General features: G+C 41.8%; 1 protein-coding gene across 1 annotated transcript in view; it reads left to right on the plus strand.

Annotated features, from left to right (window-relative positions):
- The first annotated feature begins 2,071 nt into the window (after window positions 1–2,071).
- ZFYVE28 (zinc finger FYVE-type containing 28) overlaps window positions 2,072–17,910 on the plus strand; it is an 89,133-nt gene continuing 73,294 nt past the window's right edge. The window contains exons 1-2 of the mRNA XM_063125900.1: window positions 2,072–2,093; window positions 15,509–15,649. The gene's annotated coding sequence lies outside the window, so the exon portion shown is untranslated. The remainder of the gene's footprint in view (window positions 2,094–15,508; window positions 15,650–17,910) is intronic.

A 17,910-nucleotide genomic window follows, 5' to 3' on the forward strand; every position in this document is an offset into this window, starting at 1 on the left:
AGGCACCGCCTGTATATATTTTTTCCCAGTCATGAGGAGGAGAGACATGAATGAAGAGGAAAGGAGTTGGGGCTTTTCCTCTGCTTGTTTGCAACAGCAACTAGTACAGCTTGAAGTAATGCAGGAAAGGGACCTCTCGTGCAAGCATTTGAGTCACTGCTGACTCCTAGAGGGACGCCTGCTTTTACTGATGTTTTCTTGGCAGGCCTTATAGTGGAGTGGTTTGCCATTGCCTTCCCCAGTCGCAGTTACCTTTCTCCCAGCTAGCTGGGTACTCATTTTACCGACCTCGGAAGGATGGAAGGCTGAGTCGACCTGAGCCGGCTGCCTGAGAACCAGTTTCTGCTAGGATCGAACTCAGGCAGTGGGGAGAGTTTCAGCTGCAGTAACTGCCGCTTACCACTCTGCGCCACACGAGGCCATGAAGTAATGCAACCCTCCTCTTGTATCCAAGAAAGTTCCCTGTTTGTTTGTCCAAGGAGTGTGTGTAAGCCCCACTGAGCTCTTTAAAACTGAGGCAGGGAAGGTGGGCAGGGGGGAAATGGAGAGAAGAAAAACAGTGAAATTCAACTGAAAAAAGTGTAAGGAAGAAAGAACAAGCAAGGAGAGAGTCTGAGTTGTTCCCTGCAGTGATGGGACTTCTGAGCAACGTGGAGGGGTGGGAATGTTTCTTTGCCCCATGGTCAATATGCCCTTTCCTTGCTAACATCCTCGGCCCAGGAGGGGGCCATGAACCAATGTGAGCCAGATCTGCTTCCTGGGTGGCCAGAGCTACCCCCAAACTAACTGGGCAAGGGGCATGTCTTCAGGCCCTTCAGCCGACCTGGTGTGATCTGTACGGGGTGGGTGGGGTGGGTTTCGCTCTCCTCTTTCGTCAGCTAGACATGCCCTAACACAAAATGGGATGGTCCGATAGAATGCAAGGACAGCAATATACAGGAGGGAGGAGTGCATTTATTCCACATGCAGGGGGGGAAACAGACTTTCCCAGATCCAAAAAGAAATTAAACATGGAGGGGAAGAGGCTAAATGAGTGCAGGACAGGGATAACCCAACAGTAGTGGGTTGCAAAACCGCATGGCGAGTGTGCGATAAATCGTTGGTGTGATAGAGCTCTAACAGGCTGCACTCAATTACTACAAGATGATGTAGGTGAGCTGCTTTGGATTCTCTGACATTGTGATATAATTGCTAAGTACCATATTTCTTCGATTGTAAGACGCCATCAATTGTAAGACGCACACTAATTTCAGTACCACCAACAGAAAAAAAAACCTAAGACACACCCAAGATTCTAAAACGCACCCCATTTTTAGAGATGTTTATATGGGGGGGAAAGTGCGTCTTAAAATCGAAGAAATAGGGTATTATAAAATTAATAGTGGGGAGAGGAGTAACATACGGGCCTAAAGTGGGATTGGGGAAGGAAAATAAATGTATGGGATTTATGGAAAATAACGTGCTTGCTCACTTCTCAAAACAGAAGGACTGGTCTCAAAAAATGGGGGCTGCACTCCACCAGTACGACTAACAGCACGGATCATTGATTGGGGTCGATCGAGAAAATGTGGGTTGTCGTCTAAGGTCTAACTCTAAACGCCTGTGTCTTACGAGCAATGTATCGTGGGATTTGTAGGCAGCGTTGGCTATTTATTTATTTAGTACACGTTTATATGGAAAGTTTAAGCGGGCACAGTGAAATCTACGAGCCATCCCCTAAGGAGCCGGGGTCGTTTCTTTGTGTTTTAATTGGAGCAGGGAAAGGCGGAGCGATGGTGCGTGCGTGTGTGTGTAAGGGCTTGTGAGCGTGCGTGGTTGGTTGCTGGCTGAGCTGTCAGTCTTGAAACCAGTGGCAGAAATTAATAAGCGGCAGCGTTAATAAGTGGGAAAGAGCGGATGGGCCGGGGCGGCGTGCAGCGCAGAAGAGCGCCTTTCCCCGCGAGGACGTGAGCTGACGAAGGCAACCACCCCTATCCCATCACCCCCACCGCAGGGGCTTGATCGGTTGCAGGCGGCTGAAGAAGAACAACGCCGCGGCCGCAGCAGGGATGATGATGATGAGCAGGTTCAGAAGGTGGCTGTATAAGCCGAAGGTAGGTGGGTTGGGGAGTCGAGCCCAGTATGCCGGGGTGCGGCGGGGAGCTCCGCTGCCCGCCTTGGCGCCCGAGTTCTCTCGGCCAGGATGCTTCGCGGGCGTCCAAGAGCCCCCCCCCCCCCCCCGGCTGCCTGCTCCGTCGCCCTGGGTGGGGCTGGGCGGAGGAGGGCCTGGGGGTCGCGCGCGCGAGGCGGGGACGGCCGCTGCTCTGTGCCGGTCCGGAGGGGAGGCAGGGACGCCCTTCTTCCCGGAGAGCCGAAGGGGAGTTCTCGGTTGAAGTCCGCAGCAAAAACCGCCGCCCGCCTCGTGGCTCTTGGAAGGCAGGTGGTTGTGGCGTTGGTGGAAGGCAGGTGGTTGTGGCGTTGGTGGCCCCGCATCTGGCCAAAGCCGCCATAAAATGACAGCCTTCAAGGGGCCCCACAAGGTGGACGGCGGCTCTTTGTTCCCAGGAGCCCTGGGTCAGTGGAGTCGAGTCCTGTGGTAAGAGCAGGCAGGTGGACTGGAGAGGAGGCGGCGGCCGTTACCCCGGTCCACGTCTTTCGCGTCTTCGTTCCCGAAAGCGGCAGGGGCTCCGCGGCCGCGCATCCTCGGGCTCGCCGCGGACGCGTCAGAAATGGGCTGCAGCGCGGCGGCGCCAGCCTCCTCCCCCGCGTGGCAGCCGGAGGGAGCATCGCTTGCGGTGCGGTGCTGCGTTTGACTGCTGGTGCTGCAAGGGCCAGACTTCTACCCGGGGGCTGATGAGTCACTGAGATCATTAGGCCGTTTCCCAACACGACTATTGATTTCCGGAGGAGAAAACTACACCGACGGATAGGGAAGCCCGTTGTAAAGAAGGGCAGCTCTCAGGAGGTCCTTTGGAAAGCAGGATGTTTTATTGATGTGGTTGGGTGCAAGCTACAAAAAAAGAAGCAAGGAATGAATTCTAAAAGGAATTGGGATGAGCCACAGGAATAGAAGTGAAAGGAGATGGTTTATATTGCACTTCCATTTTATAAGTCTAATATTTTTGCTGTAATACTTTCAGATATTCTGGTCACAGAGATAGAAATTATCTACCTTGCTCTTTTTGTTTTGAATATTAATGTTGATGTTAAAGGCAGCTTAGAAGTCTCTTAAAAATCGCACTGAGGAGAAGATGGGAATGGCAATAACAGACCTTGCCCTCCTGTCTTGCATCTTCAAATTAAAAAAACGAAACGAGGGGTAGGGGAGAGGGACTGGGCAGCCAGAGCGAGGTCAGAGGGAGGAGAGCTGGCTGCCCCATTCCTCCCCCCTACCCAGTGCTTGGCTTGGCAGCAGCCTCCTGACTGCCCTGTTCCTCTAATCCCACCAAGGGTTTTTTTTAAAAAACAATTTATTTACAGTGGGGAGCCCCCTTCCCTGTGCAGCCCAGCCGATGGTGACCAAGCAGGGGGCGCTATCAGCTCCGCAACCAAAAAAGTCAGTAAATGTCTGACTTTTTAAAGTGGAGTTTCTGGTGTTTGTCGATGACCTGCCGCCACTCCGAATCCACCCTGGGGCAAACCCTTCGTCTAGACAAGCCCCATGAGAGGCTATAATGACAGGTTCTGAGACTGAGAAAAGGGCTCCTGGGATTGCCCATTTCCTTTCAGTAATGTAGAATCATAGAGCTGGAAGAGGCCATTTAGGCATTGAATTCAACGACCTGCTTATTGCAGGAACCCAGTTGAAAAAATCCCTGACAGAGGGCTGTCCAATTTTTGCTAATCCAACCACCTCCCTAAGCAGTGCCCACAACCTCTCTAGGCAATTGGTTCCATTGTTTGACTGCACTGACCATTAGGAGTTTTTTTTTCCTGAAGTTCAACTGACATCTGCCTTCCTGTAACTTAAGCCTGCTATTTTGTATCCCACAGTGTTGGATGATAGAGAGCAGGCTGCAGCCCTCTTCTGGGTGACAGACTTTTAAGTACTTGAGAAGTGCCATCATATCCCACTCCCAAGTTCTCAAGGCTAAAACCAACCCGGACCTTCAAACTTTTCTGAACATCTTTGTTGCCCTTCTCAGAGGTTCCAATTTAGATGAATCCTTAAAGTATGGTATCAAGAACCAGTATCTGAGGGGAGGTCTGACCCAGCACAAAGTAGAGTAGAACTATTACTTCCGGTGATTTTGAAACTATACGTTGATGCAAGCTACATTTGCCCTTTTTTGCAGCCACATCACACTGCTGACTCATACTTATGGTAGACTACAATTCCAAGATCCTTTTCACACATATTGTTGTGAAGCCAGGTATCCATCTTATACCTGTCGATTTTGTTTCTTTTTCCTAAATGAAAAAATTTGTAATTGCCTGTTAAATTTCATTTCGTTATTTTCTGCTCAATTTTCTAACCTGTCAAGATCATTTTTGAATGTTGAATCTGTCTTTTAAGGTATTAGCTATCACATCCAATTCTGTGCCATCTGCAAATCTGATAGGGGTTCCTCCCCACCTCTTCCTCCAAGTCATTAATAAAACTGTTGAATAGAACAAGGCCCAGGACCAAACTCCACTTGATACTTCCCTCCAGAACCATTGACAAGCACTCTTTGACTACAGTTTTCCAACCAGCTGTGGGTCCACCTAGTAATATTGCCATAAGCCCATGCTTATCTAGCTTACAACTCAAGATACCATGGAGCATTCTGTCAAATGATTTGCTGAAGTCAGTATATATTCTGTCCACAGCATTTCCACAATCTACTAAGGAAGTCATCTGATCAAAAAGTTAAATATTAGTCTGGCAGGACTTGTTCTTGACAAATCCATGATGGCCTCCACTGATCACTGCATTAGTGTCAAGGTGTCTTTCTAATCTGCCCTAGAATTTTCCCAGGTATTGATGTCAGAGTAACTGGTGTATAATTCCCTAGATCTTCCTTTTTCAATATAAGGACACTATTTGCCCTCCTCTGGTGCTTCGCTCATTCTTTGGCATTTCTCAATGATAGAGATTCTAAAAATCTATCCACTAGCTCCTTCAACACCCCAGGATGCAATTCACCTGGACCTGGGAACATTAACTCATTTAACCATCCCTCTGTTAACTCAAACTCTGTTTCTTTGGCCTGTTTGACACATCTGGCATATGTGACACATATCTTCTTCTGGGAGAAGACAGAACTAAAATAGGAATTGAGCAGTTCTGCCTTTTCTTTGTCACCTGTCAGCATTTTTGCCATCTTCCCTGAGCAGCTGGTCAACCATTACTTATGTCCTCCTTTTACTTTGAACATGTCTGAAGAGGTCTTTTTGGTTATTCTTACCATCCCTTGCCAGTCTCAGCTGATTCTGAGCTTTAGCTTTACTGACATCCCCAGTATCTCCCTGTATGTTTCTTTAGTGACCTGTCCCTCCTTCTACCTCCTACATGTGTCCTTTTTAGTCTTATGTCATCACTAATAACATTGGTTTCTCCTGTAGTCTTCCATTTTTTCCTTATTGAAACAAACAATAAACAATAAAATACTTCTTTTAAAATAGCAAAACAAAACAAACCTTCCTTACTACTATACTTTCCTTGAAATATCTGCCGTTTGCTTTTGTAAAGCACCACCTACATCTCCTCCTTAGTTCGGTGATCAGTAGTAAACAGCAAGCACAGTATTGGTTTTTTTTAATTATTTCTTCCTCCATTTATTCAGATGCTTTCAGTATGCCTTGAATTTCTGTGCAGGTGTATTTATTTCTACCATATAGTGCAACTCCTCCCCACTTTCTATTGCTTCTGGGTGGTTGGTTGGTTGGTTTTTAGCAAGTATTCTTTAGTTGCTATGTTCCATTGATGGAAGTACCCCACCACCAAGTCTCAGTTATACCTGTTGAGTCATATTTACCTTCTTGAATCAAAAGTTCAATCTCATCCTGTTTATTTCTAAACTCTGATCATTAGTATAAAAACATTGAAAGCCATTAATTTTATGCTCCAATGACCTCCATGCATTTTTATTAAAAGGTTTAACAGGCCCCACTACAGCCTTTAAATCTATCTGACATAAATTGGGCTGTTTTCTGAATTGCTGAATCGGGATATAAACTGAATCTTGTGGTTGGTGCACATCCTTTATTGGTATAATAGTAGAGAATGATGATTAAATACAAGGGCACAATTCTATGGACTGCTCCCTCAGTGATCATAAGCCCCTGCACTCAGAGGTTTACAATCAATCTATGCAGGGCAGGAGGAGTGGTGGAGGTGATCTTTGCCTCCCCAGTCTCCCACCCTGCACTTTTTGCTATACAAGCATTTTTGCACATCTAGCTGGGGAGCTTTGAAGTGGGAAGGAAGGAGGCTGAAGAGCCATCTGGATAGCCCATATCCTGGCCTCTCCAATTTCCTCCCTGCCCACCAAAATGCTCCCTTCATCAAGGCTGACCTCCCGACCTTGAAGAGCAGCCAGTGCTGTTCTTTTCATGCTGGCTGTAAGGGGAGGGAGACAGAGCTCTGGTTCCCCCTCCAAGGTTGCCAGGCTGTCTCCAACCTATGGCCTTTCAGCTGCTGTCTAGGGGGCATAGGATTGCTCCCTAATAGTTGTATTGAATGACTAATGAGGGGATTGTTATTGGTGCCTATTGGAATTAATTGTTATTGGCGTATGTGTGTTTGTTAGTTGCTGCATATTCAAAACAAAAAGACTAGAAGAAGAAGAAACCCCATTGATGAAAAATACATTAAATAATATGGAGTTACATATTTTATAATATAAAATAAACCGAAGTTTCAAAAGCTATGACCGAACAATACTAGGCAAATGGTAAATCTATAAAGTATAACTTGCACAGTCACCCAACTTGCCTTAACTTCCTTTTGGTATGAAAACCCTAATGAAATTTGCTTTAGAATGTCCTTACTTTGTAGCATGCAGTGAAATGTTCTTTCTTCTGTTTTCAAAAGTATCCAATATCTGAGGAAATGCCAAATGGAATTCTAAGCATGTTCCTTCTCAAGTAAGTTTCACTGAGCTTAGTGGAAGTTATTCGCCAGTAAGAGGTGTTTAAGGTTGTAGCCTTAAGCTGTGAGCACTAGGCTTGCATTGCAGTATAGTTACCATATAACTGAGTTGTGCACACTTCTCAGGGGATAATGACTGCTAATTTGCCATCATTTTAACTTTAGATTTTTTTTATTTGCATTTTTGTTGTAAATATAAAATGCAAAACTGAAAGCCTTATTTAGAAGGTGAGTTTGACTGGCAATCCAAAGGAAAACTGCACCTATTGAAACAATGTTTGCACATAGGCAACATGATGCAGATGAAATGTAGATGTGGGGCTACTTCAGTTTTGTCCCAGAAATCCAAAATGCCATTCTGGTATGGTTGTTGTCATAGCTGCCATTTTACTTTTCAGCTACACATCCTTCTGCTGTAAAGATACATTAACTGAGATAGTTACAGAAGGTTTTGTAATAAAATTATCTTTCCAACGAGTCCTGGAATATCTTCATACATCAATCTGTCATGCTTTGGTTTGCATACTACATAATGTACATTTTTAACTCTGCGTCCTTTCACATTTCAGTTGTGGTACATCCTCTGAATATATTAAGATTTTTGTTCCAGGATGAGGGCAACAGCTGGTCTGTTGCATATTATTACATAATTTCTCATGATGAGAAATCTCTGAAATGTATGTAAATATATTTAGATAATTCATGTCTTCTCCAGATGTTGAATTATTTGGAGATGTTGTGATCTGTTTATCTTTGTTTTCAATTTCCATCTCACCATCCATAGGTTCTGTTGATACTCCCATCTGGATTATATTGACATGTTCCAAAACGCTCTGTAAAGATGTAATAAGGATTGCTTTTTCAAGTGACCGTAGGAAGGAAATGGATGGTGCAGCTGATTCTTGTAACTGAAGAACTGGTCAACGTCTGTTAACATAAGTGATGGAGAAAACAAATCCTCATCAGACTTGTTTTTTTTTAATAATTTTTTATTGCTTTTCACATTAATTAAACATACATCATTGCAATACAACAACAACAACAACATACATGTTGAATAAATGTTGACTACAATTAATAAAAAACAACAACAACATACTACATAAATGTTGAATAAATGTTGAATACATAATATCCTAACTACATAACATAATCAAACTTAACATATAAGTGCACCCCCCACCTCGGGATCTCATTCCTGATTCCAAAATCTCATACTTTCTTCTGCTGGTGGTTTCCCACTTCCCTTAAAAACACAAATATTAGGAACTGTTTCCAAATTCCTTCAAAATCATTTGTTTTAGCTATACCTCTTCTCCATTTAATATTACAAGTCAGTTTATCATTAATAGCTATATCCCATACTTCTTTATACCATTCTTCAATACAATAATCCCCTTGAATTTTCCAGTTCCTAGCTACAATCAATCTTGCTGCAGTCAGCAAATTCGTTATCAATTCCTTAATTTCTTTTTTACATTTTAAATCTTCAAATAGTGACAGTAATGCAACTTTTGGTGTTCGTTCTATCTTCATTCCCACAATTTCTTCAATCTCCAAAAACACCATCTTCCACAATTTTTGTACATATTTGCATTCCCACCACATATGTAAATATGTTCCTTTTCCCCCACAACCTCTCCAACAATTTGCTGAATGCTGATTATTTATCTTATTCAATCTAATCGGGGTTAGGTACCACCTCCACATAATTTTGAAATAATTCTCTTTTATTCTCACTGACATATTTCTCAACACTCTTTGTTTCCAAAGTCCCTCCCAGCTCTGTTGTCCTATTTGTACATTCAAATCTGTCTCCCATACCATTTTTCCTGAACTGTCCATCGACCCTTTCTCCAGCAATATTTTATATATTTCATTCATTAACCCTTTTAACGCTGAACTTCCTCCCTTACATTTTTCTCTTTTAACTATTAGTTCCTCAAACTTCATCAATTCTCTACCATCTCTATTTTCTCTTACCCACTTTTTAGTCCACTGTTCTAATTGCCTATACTCTAACCAAGTTAATTTTTTATCTTTTAAAACCTCTTCCATGTCTTCTCTTGTATTCATTTCTCTCAGCCAATCCTTTAATCTCATTCAATTTTTCTCTATTAATAATTTACTTAATCTGCCCTTCAGTTCCTCCGGGAAATTCTTTAACATTATTACCGGTGACAAAGGGGAGCTGCTCGGAAGCAGCTCCCCTTTAAATTTACTCCAAATTTCCCAGTGAGACCTCAGGAGCGGATTACCTATACTTTCAGCCCATTTTTCTCCCTCCTTCCCTAAAAAAAACATTTTCCAACCTCATCTCTACATTACTTGTAGTTTTATCCTCCATCCAATCTAAATCTCCTACTCCTATAATTGCTTCTACAATATGTCTTAACCTGTTCGCTACATAATATAGATTTATATTTGGGAGACCCATTCCTCCCTTCTTTTGACTTAAATAACATTTATTCTTATTTACCCTTGCTTTCTTATCCCCATTACAATACTAATTTATAATATTCTGCCAACTTTTTATCTCCAAATTGAATATTGGTTCTAGATATATATTGGTTATTGATTATAAAGGAAGCAAAAGCTGAGCGTAGCCATACACGTACTCTGGATTTTAAGAAAGCTGATTTTAATAAACTCAGAACTATGATAAGCAAGTTCCCATGGCAAGTGAGCCTAATGAGAAAAGGAGTGCAAGATGGGTGGGAGTATTTTAAAAAAGAAATTTTAAAGGCGCAATTACAATTCTGACACGGAAAAAAGATAGAAGACAACAGAAGAAACCAATGTGGGTCCACAAAAAGCTTAGAGATGACCTGAAAACAAAAAAGGATACAAATAGGAAGTGGAAGAAAGGCCGAAATGGCATCAGGAAGGCTAAAGCTGAGAATGAGCTGAGATTAGCGAAGGATACTAAAAACAATAAGGCTTTCTTCAGAGACCTGCGTTCAAGTCTCTACTCAGCCATGAAGCTCACTGGGTGACTTTGGGCCAATCACTGACTTACCTCACAGAGTTGTTTGGAGGATAAAATGGAGAAGAGGATGATCATGTATGCTTCTTCGGGCTCCTTGGTGGAAAAGGTGGGATAGAAATTAATAAACAGAACTTACACATTCTACCATGATTGTGATGATGTATTCCAGAGGGAAAAATGTTTTTACCACTTTCACAGAGTGGGTTTCTAAATTCCTCCGTTATCTCCTTTTAAGGTCACTATCATCATGAACCTTGTTTGAAAGGATTTACATTGCTTGTCATCATTGGCGTGCAGACAGGGGGTTCAGGAGGTTCAGCTGAACCCCCTAATATCCTGCTGCTGCCATGTTTGCTCCGTCCTTGGAAGGCTTTTTTCAGGGTGCAGCCACTGCATGCGCACACACACACAGCTCTCTCGCTTGCTTGCTTGCTTGCTCGCTCTTTCACTCATTCAGCCGCTCCTAGCTGCTCTGCCTGACCTCTTGCAACAGTTGCTGAACAAGGAGCAGCAGCCATGCTGGAGCCAGGAAGCAGCACGTGGAGGAGCGGAGGAGGGGGCTGTTTCTGTAAGGAGTAAGATTGCCCGGAGCTGCAGATTGGGGCCCTCCTCCTTTCGGAGCTGCTGCTCTCCTCTCGTCATCAGCAGGTACTGTAACGTTTGGGAGAGAGAGAGAGAAGCTGTCTGTTTACGTGCTTTCTCTTCTCATCGCTGCTCCACTGCCCACCCTAGTCTGGTCTCCAGCAAGAGAAAAGAAAGGGGGAAGGGGGGAGAACTGCAATGGACCCTGGCTAAGGAGGGTTCATTCAGCAGCACCTTTTTCAGAATGCATGCAAAAACAATTCTTATCTGCTCTTGCTTATTTTAGGGTGTCCACCCCCCTTTTTTCAAGCCATTCTTTTGGTAAACATTGGATGTGTGCATCTTGTGTTATTTTAAAACAGAGCTGCAGCACAATCCTATGTATGTTTACTCAGAAGTAAGCCTCACTGAGATCAATCAAACTTACTCTGAGGTAAATGTTCACCGGATGCTGCCTGAAAATGAAGAGAAGATGAAGAAAGGACAGGAGAAAAAGAATTGTAGAAATAGAATAGCAAGGTAACTGTGGGATATTTAACCATATTAAGTATATCCTACACTGGGATATTTAACTATATTTAAAGACAATAAGTACAGCAAAATTAGTGCTTCTCTACTTCAGTCCTAATCAAATAATTATAACAGTGAACCAGCTAGGTCTTCTATAGGAAAACTCTGTACTAGGTGATAGTTATTTTTAAATTTTAATTAAAAATATATTATCTTTTCTTATAACAAAATGGTACTTACTCCTAAGTAAGTGTGTCTCACTGAAGAAGGAAATCTTATTTGATTCTTGTATTCTTGTTAGTGTGACATGATAAGTTAAAGGCACAATTTTATGCATGTTTAGATAGAAAAAAGTCCTTCAACTCCTAGAATCCTCTAGCTGGCATGGCTGGCTGGGGTATGCTGAGAATTGTAGGAATTATTATTATTATTATTATTATTATTATTATTATTATTATTTATATAGCACCATCAATGTACATGGTGCTGTACAGGTTACACAGTAAATAGCAAGACCCTGCCGCATAGGCTTACAATCTAATAAAGTTGTAGTAAACAATAAGGAGGGAAAGAGAATGCAAACAGGCACAGGGAAGTGTAAACAGGCACCGGGTAGGGTGAAAGTACTTGACTTTTTTTCTTTCTAAATATGCACAGGCTTGCACCTTAAATGAGTTTAAAATGTGAAACTCCTCACATGTGTTGAATCATATATATACTATTGCTCTAGTATCAGGAATGTAGCAGCTGTTAGTGTGGAAGATATATCTGCCATTTGAACTGAAGCAACGCATTTTAAGACATAAAGGGGTCTATAAGACTATTACATATGGTTTCTAAAATTGCTTAACACCATTGTAAGCTACTACTTGATTATGCAGAGAGAGATGCCCAGGCAATTACTATACTTTGCTATTATAGGCAGCGTGGCTCCTGAGAAGGGGAGGAGTGGGTAGACTGGCTGTTGATATGTTCAGTGGAGTGCTTTACTTGTTACTTCCTCTTTTTCTTTTGTGTTCAAAAGCCATAAAGTATCTTGTGAGATCTGGAAGACTCACAACTTTATTATGGCATAATAAGCTGTTGTCCACTGGCCTCAAGTGCTAAAATTATTTTACTGGCTTTGCACTGTGAGTTTGGGGGTGGGGTGGGGGGTCATGTCATTTGCTATTCTACTTTGGGCAGCAAAATATCTTGGGCCAGCCCTGGCAAGAGCTGGCTATAATTTAGATATTGAACAACATGCATTGGGTTTCTTAGGTGTACAGGGCCCAGGTGTCTCAAGCAGGATCTACACTACTGTTTTTATAGAATCATAGAATAATAGAGTTGGGAGAGGTCTATAAGGCCATCAAGTCCAACCCCCCTGCTCAATTCAGGAATACAGCTTAAAGCATCTCTGACAGGTGGTTGTCTAGCTGCTTCTTGAATGCCTCTAGTGTGGGAGAGCCCACAACCTTCCTAGGTAACTGGTTCTATTGTCATACTCTAACAGTCAGGAAGTTTTTCTTGATGTTCAACCGGAATCTGACTTCCTGTAACTTGAGCGCATTATTCCGTGTCCTGCACTCTGGGATGATCGAGAAGAGATCCTGGCCCTCCTGTGTGTGTCAATCTTTCAAGTATTTGAGGAATGTTATCATGTTTCTTCTCAGGCTTCTCCTCAAGGCTAAACATTACCTCTGTTTCTTCTCCCCTCCGGGACACTCATACCTCTCCTGTCTGCACCCTCTCTCCCTCTTCTACTCCTACACATAGGGGCATTTCTCTCTCTTCTTTCTCCAGGGCTCCTCCTACGCCAATCCTCTTCTTCTGCTCTTATTTTATTTAGAGTATTTTTATTTAGAGTATTTTTATCCCGCACCTCAGCCTAAAAGGCTCCTGGAGCGGCTTACAATTGATCAGTAAAGAAGACTGATGTGCCCTTGTGACAGTTTTCCATCCTCTCTTTTCTCTTTCATCTCTTGTCTTCTGCCAATAGCTCCTTCGCGGCCTTCTAGAGATGTTCTTACTTCTAGATCTCTTACACTCCTCCAAGTTCTCCAAATCTTGCTAGCTAGCCCTCTCTTATGCTAGGCTCGCAGCCACCCCTCGTCCTCACTATATTCACCCCAGAAGTCTCTCTCCTGGACCTCATTCTAAATTCTTTGCTCAGCAGCACACAGGGCAATCTTTTAAAATCATTATTAGGGCATTTTATGTATGGTGTATTCTATGTATGGTGCTGGAACTTAAGATGACACTCGTTGTTAATGTGATAGAATCTGTTTTAAATGTGAATCTGTTTTAGTAAGTTTGGATTAGGTCATTATCTGATTAAATTTAAAGATGGTGAAAATTGACTGTATCTTTATATATGCTTGGTTATCACTACAGCAAAAAAATAGTATTCAGAGTCTTTATTTTAAAATGTGTATTTTTAAAGTACAGATTATTTGTTAATTAAAAAAATAGTTTACTTCAGTTTTTATTTATTTTGTTTGTTTGATGAATGAAAAATGTCTTTTATTACTGTATATTTAATTAATGTTTACTTTTAAAAAAATCCTTGGCTGAACCCCCTAATGAAATGTGCTGCGCACGCCTATGCTTGTCATGGACTTCGGGGGTTTTTCAACTTGTAATGAAAGCCCTGAAACTCAGATGAGAGATGTTGTTTCTGATCGAGTCATGATCCACCTGTTGAGTGGTTTGCAAAAGCCCAGTAGCACCAACACCACCTTTTACTAGAACATTTTTCTCCTCATGTGCTTGGTTAATAACTATTGCAGAAAAAGGATTGCTTTACTTAGCCACCAGAAAGGAACAGCATTTGAAAGCCTTATGGACAGCTGGATGCATCTTACATACATGGGAAACCATCTTGAGTAGCTGTGATGGTCAACAGCAAAAAATTATTTATTTTATTTATTTATTACACTTATATACCACTCCCATAGCCAGGGCTCTCTGGGCAGAATGAAAATGTCTCAACATACAGTTTTCATGAAATGAAAACTGCAGAATGAAATGTCTCAACATACCGTTCATAGCCTACGGATCTTTGTGTATAGATGTAGAAAAGCATCAGAATTGGGAGGTGTAGACAAATGTTCCAATATTTGACCATAGGTACTGCTTTTTTACCACACCAGCATCAAATGTTAGGTTAGCAGTTTCTTCAGACAATTCCTTCTGATGTAGGATGCATATCTGTTGGTACAGCATGTGTTTGTAATCTGATGGGCCAATCTCATTCTGACTACATAGAACATGTATGTACAATTCTGTATCCTGTTTAGAACAACATTGGACTTTACCAGGACATATGTTCATCTAGATATTTACCTAAAACCTCCAAGAGGTCTTGCTCCTATGTAATGACCCAAACATCATGAATACTTCCTTCTTACTATACTTTTGAGGCCTTTTCCACTGGATGGATTTTGCTGTGACATACAATGGCTAATCCATGGAAATTAAAAGTGCCTGCCCAGGATTTAAGAAGTTCATTGCATTTATGATAAATGGCCATGTTGTGTATTTTCATTGAAACTAATTTTTTAATCTTCATGAATTAATGACAAAAATCCAGATAATGAAGCTTATGGACATCCTTTCCCCACAAATAGCATGGAATGCAGGTCATGATGCAGTTGTTACTTCTGTTGCTGATGTTTAGTAACCAGCTGAATGCAGTTGCTTTTGGTAGAGTAAGAACTTCATGATTTGACATTATTCCCATATCTATAGCATCAAAAAGTTCAGGTTCTGGTTTTGATAGCTTGAGGAAATCATAAAGCATTGCAAAAACTGATTTTGAGGGAAAAGGATTCATGCTTGACAACAGATCTTGCTCTTCTTGTAGAAGATGGATGTTGAAACAGTCATACCCATCCTGTATTTAGTATGGCCACTGATTGCTCGATCCCAAGTTGTGGTCTATGTTTTCATATGCTAATGTAGTGAATAACCCAGACTTTAGATTTGGAGGACACAGTACCTTTGCTTCATAATACGTTATTTCAACATTGCAGAGAGACAATGGAATCCTTAATATGAAATCCTCATATGGAATATAAATCCTCATATGTATCCTTAATATAAATCGTCATATGAAACTGACAGAAATGTGAAATTTCTCTCTCCTTTGTTTTTGTATAAGCATTTATGGTGAGATATGTAGTGTCCTAATGGTGCCTGTTTGTTAACATTGCCTATGAATGAACATTATCAAAATGGACAACACTGGCTAAGATGGCTCATCCATATTACTGCAGTTTCCTGTTTGTTTAACGGAAGTTGCTGCTCTGCTAAATGTGTTTAAACCCAATAAACCAAAAGTCTTCCATCATCATTGAATATTTATAAATATTCATTAATCTCCATTGCAGAGGACAGACCCACAACTTCTTGCTCAATTCTACTATGCAGATGAAGAGCTAAATCAAATTGCAGCTGAACTGGATGGCCTGGATGGAAGGAAAGACCCACAAAGATGCACCCTGCTGGTCAACCAGTTTCGCTCATGTCAGGTAACCAGAACAGCTTTTAGCTGAAATAATTCCTACATTTATACAAAGAATTGCCATGCTATTGAAATTGAAAAAGAAATATATATTAATCATATAAAATATTTTTAAAATTATACATACAATTATTTAGAATCATGAAACAACAGAAGTAAGAGTTGGAAGGGGCCTATAAAACCATTGAGTCCAACCCAATGCTCAATGCAGGAATCCACCTTAAAGATTCCTGTCCAGCTGCATCTTGAAGGCATTTAGTGTGGGAGAACCCACTGCCTCTCTAGGAAGTTTGTTCCATTGTCATACTGCTCTTACAGTCAGGAATTTTTTCCTGATGTCCAACCGGAATCTGGCTTCCTGAAACTTGAGCCCATTATTCCGTGTCCTGCACTCTGGAATTATCCTGACCCTCCTCCGTGTGACAATGTGATGGTATCCCCTCTGGTCGTCCTTTATTCTGCCCTATAAATCAAAGGATCCCAGCAATGAAACGGGCAGAGTGCTATTCACTGGCCTGGTTCAGATAACAAGTTAAACCATGCTGCTTAACCACAAAATGGTTAAGGGAATGCATACTTTAACCATTTTGTGGTTAAGCAGCATAGTTTAGCGTGTTGTCTGAACCAGGCCACTGTCTCTGTGACTCGCCACCCTTGTCTGATTCACAGCAGCCCAGCCCAGCCCTCTATACTCTCACCTTCCCTTCCGCTGCCACCATTGAATCTTGTACCCCACCTCAGGTACCTCTCAAAACACTCCAATGTGAAACAAAAATAATGTTTATTAACAACAAGTAAGGTTATGCAGTTAAAGAGCTATGCAGTTATGCAGTTAAAGAGCTGAACCTTACATCAGGTTCAAGTACAGACAGGTAGCACAGAAGTGCCGAAATGGCATTAGGAAGGCTAAAGCTGAGGATGAGCTGAGATTAGCGAGGGATGCTAAAAGCAACAAAAAGGCTTTCTTCAGATACGTGAGTAGTAGAAGACAGAGGAAAGAAATGGTGGTTCAGCTGCTTAATGAGGATGGCAAATTGATAACAGATGACAAAGAAAAGGCTGAAGTACTCAATTCCTACTTTGCCTCAGTCTTCTCCCAAAGCGGGTCTATGACCCCCCCAGAAAAAGTGAAGCACAAGCTGAGAGGGCAGGATTACAGTTTGAGATTAATAAGCAAATGGTCAAGGAACACCTAATTTCCTTGAATGAGTTCAAATCTCCAGGGCCCGATGAACTGCATCCTAGAGTAATGAAGGAACTAGCAGAAGAACTCTCAGAACCTTTGTCTATTATCTTTGCAAAATCATGGAAGACGGGTGAGGTGGCGGACGACTGGAGGAGGGCTAACGTTGTCCCTATCTTCAAAAAGGGCAAAAAGGAAGAACCTGGGAACTACACACCAGTCAGTCTGACATCCATCTCTGGGAAATTTTTAGAGCAGATTATAAAGAACTCAATCTGTAAGCACCTTGAAAACAATGCAGTGATTACTAGAAGCCAACATGGATTTGTCAAGAACAAATCCTGTCAGACTAATTTGATGTGGGCACAAAAGAGATAAGCTCTGGTGTTTAAAGAATTCATAGAATTTTTATTATTATTTGTATCCAAAGTTGTTCAACGTTTTGGACAGGAAGTCCTTCATCAGGAGCTGAAAAAAGTTAAAGAGCTGCCAAGAGCTACTGTAGTGCAAGGTTTTTCAGATTGCGGTCTGCAGTTTATATTACTGTGGTTTTCAGCGTTCTGTGCTGGAGCTGTGTTTGTAAATTTTAAAGAGCCATGTTGGCAAGTCAAGGTCATCTAATTTGATCTCATTTTTTGATCTGGTAACCTCCCTTATGGATTGTGGGAATGCTGTGGACATAATATATCTTGACTTCAGCAAAGCTTTTGACAAAGTGCCCCATGATACTCTGATTAACAAACTAGCTAAAAGTGGTCTAGATAGAACAACTATTAGGTGGATTCATGGTTGGCTACAGAATCAGACTCAAAGAGTGCTAATCAATGGTACCTTGACTATTCTAAAGCCTTTGACTGTGTGGATCATAACAAACTGTGGCAAGTTCTTGGTGGTATGGGGATACCAAATCATCTTGTCTGCCTCCTGAGGAATCTGTATAACGAACAAGTAGCAACGGTAAGAACAGACCACGGAACAACAGACTGGTTTAAGATTGGGAAAGGAGTACGGCAGGGTTGTATACTCTCACCTTACCTATTCAACTTGTATGCAGAACACATCATGCGATGTGCTGGGCTTGACGA

The sequence above is a fragment of the Elgaria multicarinata genome, chromosome 5, assembly GCF_023053635.1.
Source record: "Elgaria multicarinata webbii isolate HBS135686 ecotype San Diego chromosome 5, rElgMul1.1.pri, whole genome shotgun sequence".
NCBI lineage: Eukaryota > Metazoa > Chordata > Lepidosauria > Squamata > Anguidae > Elgaria > Elgaria multicarinata.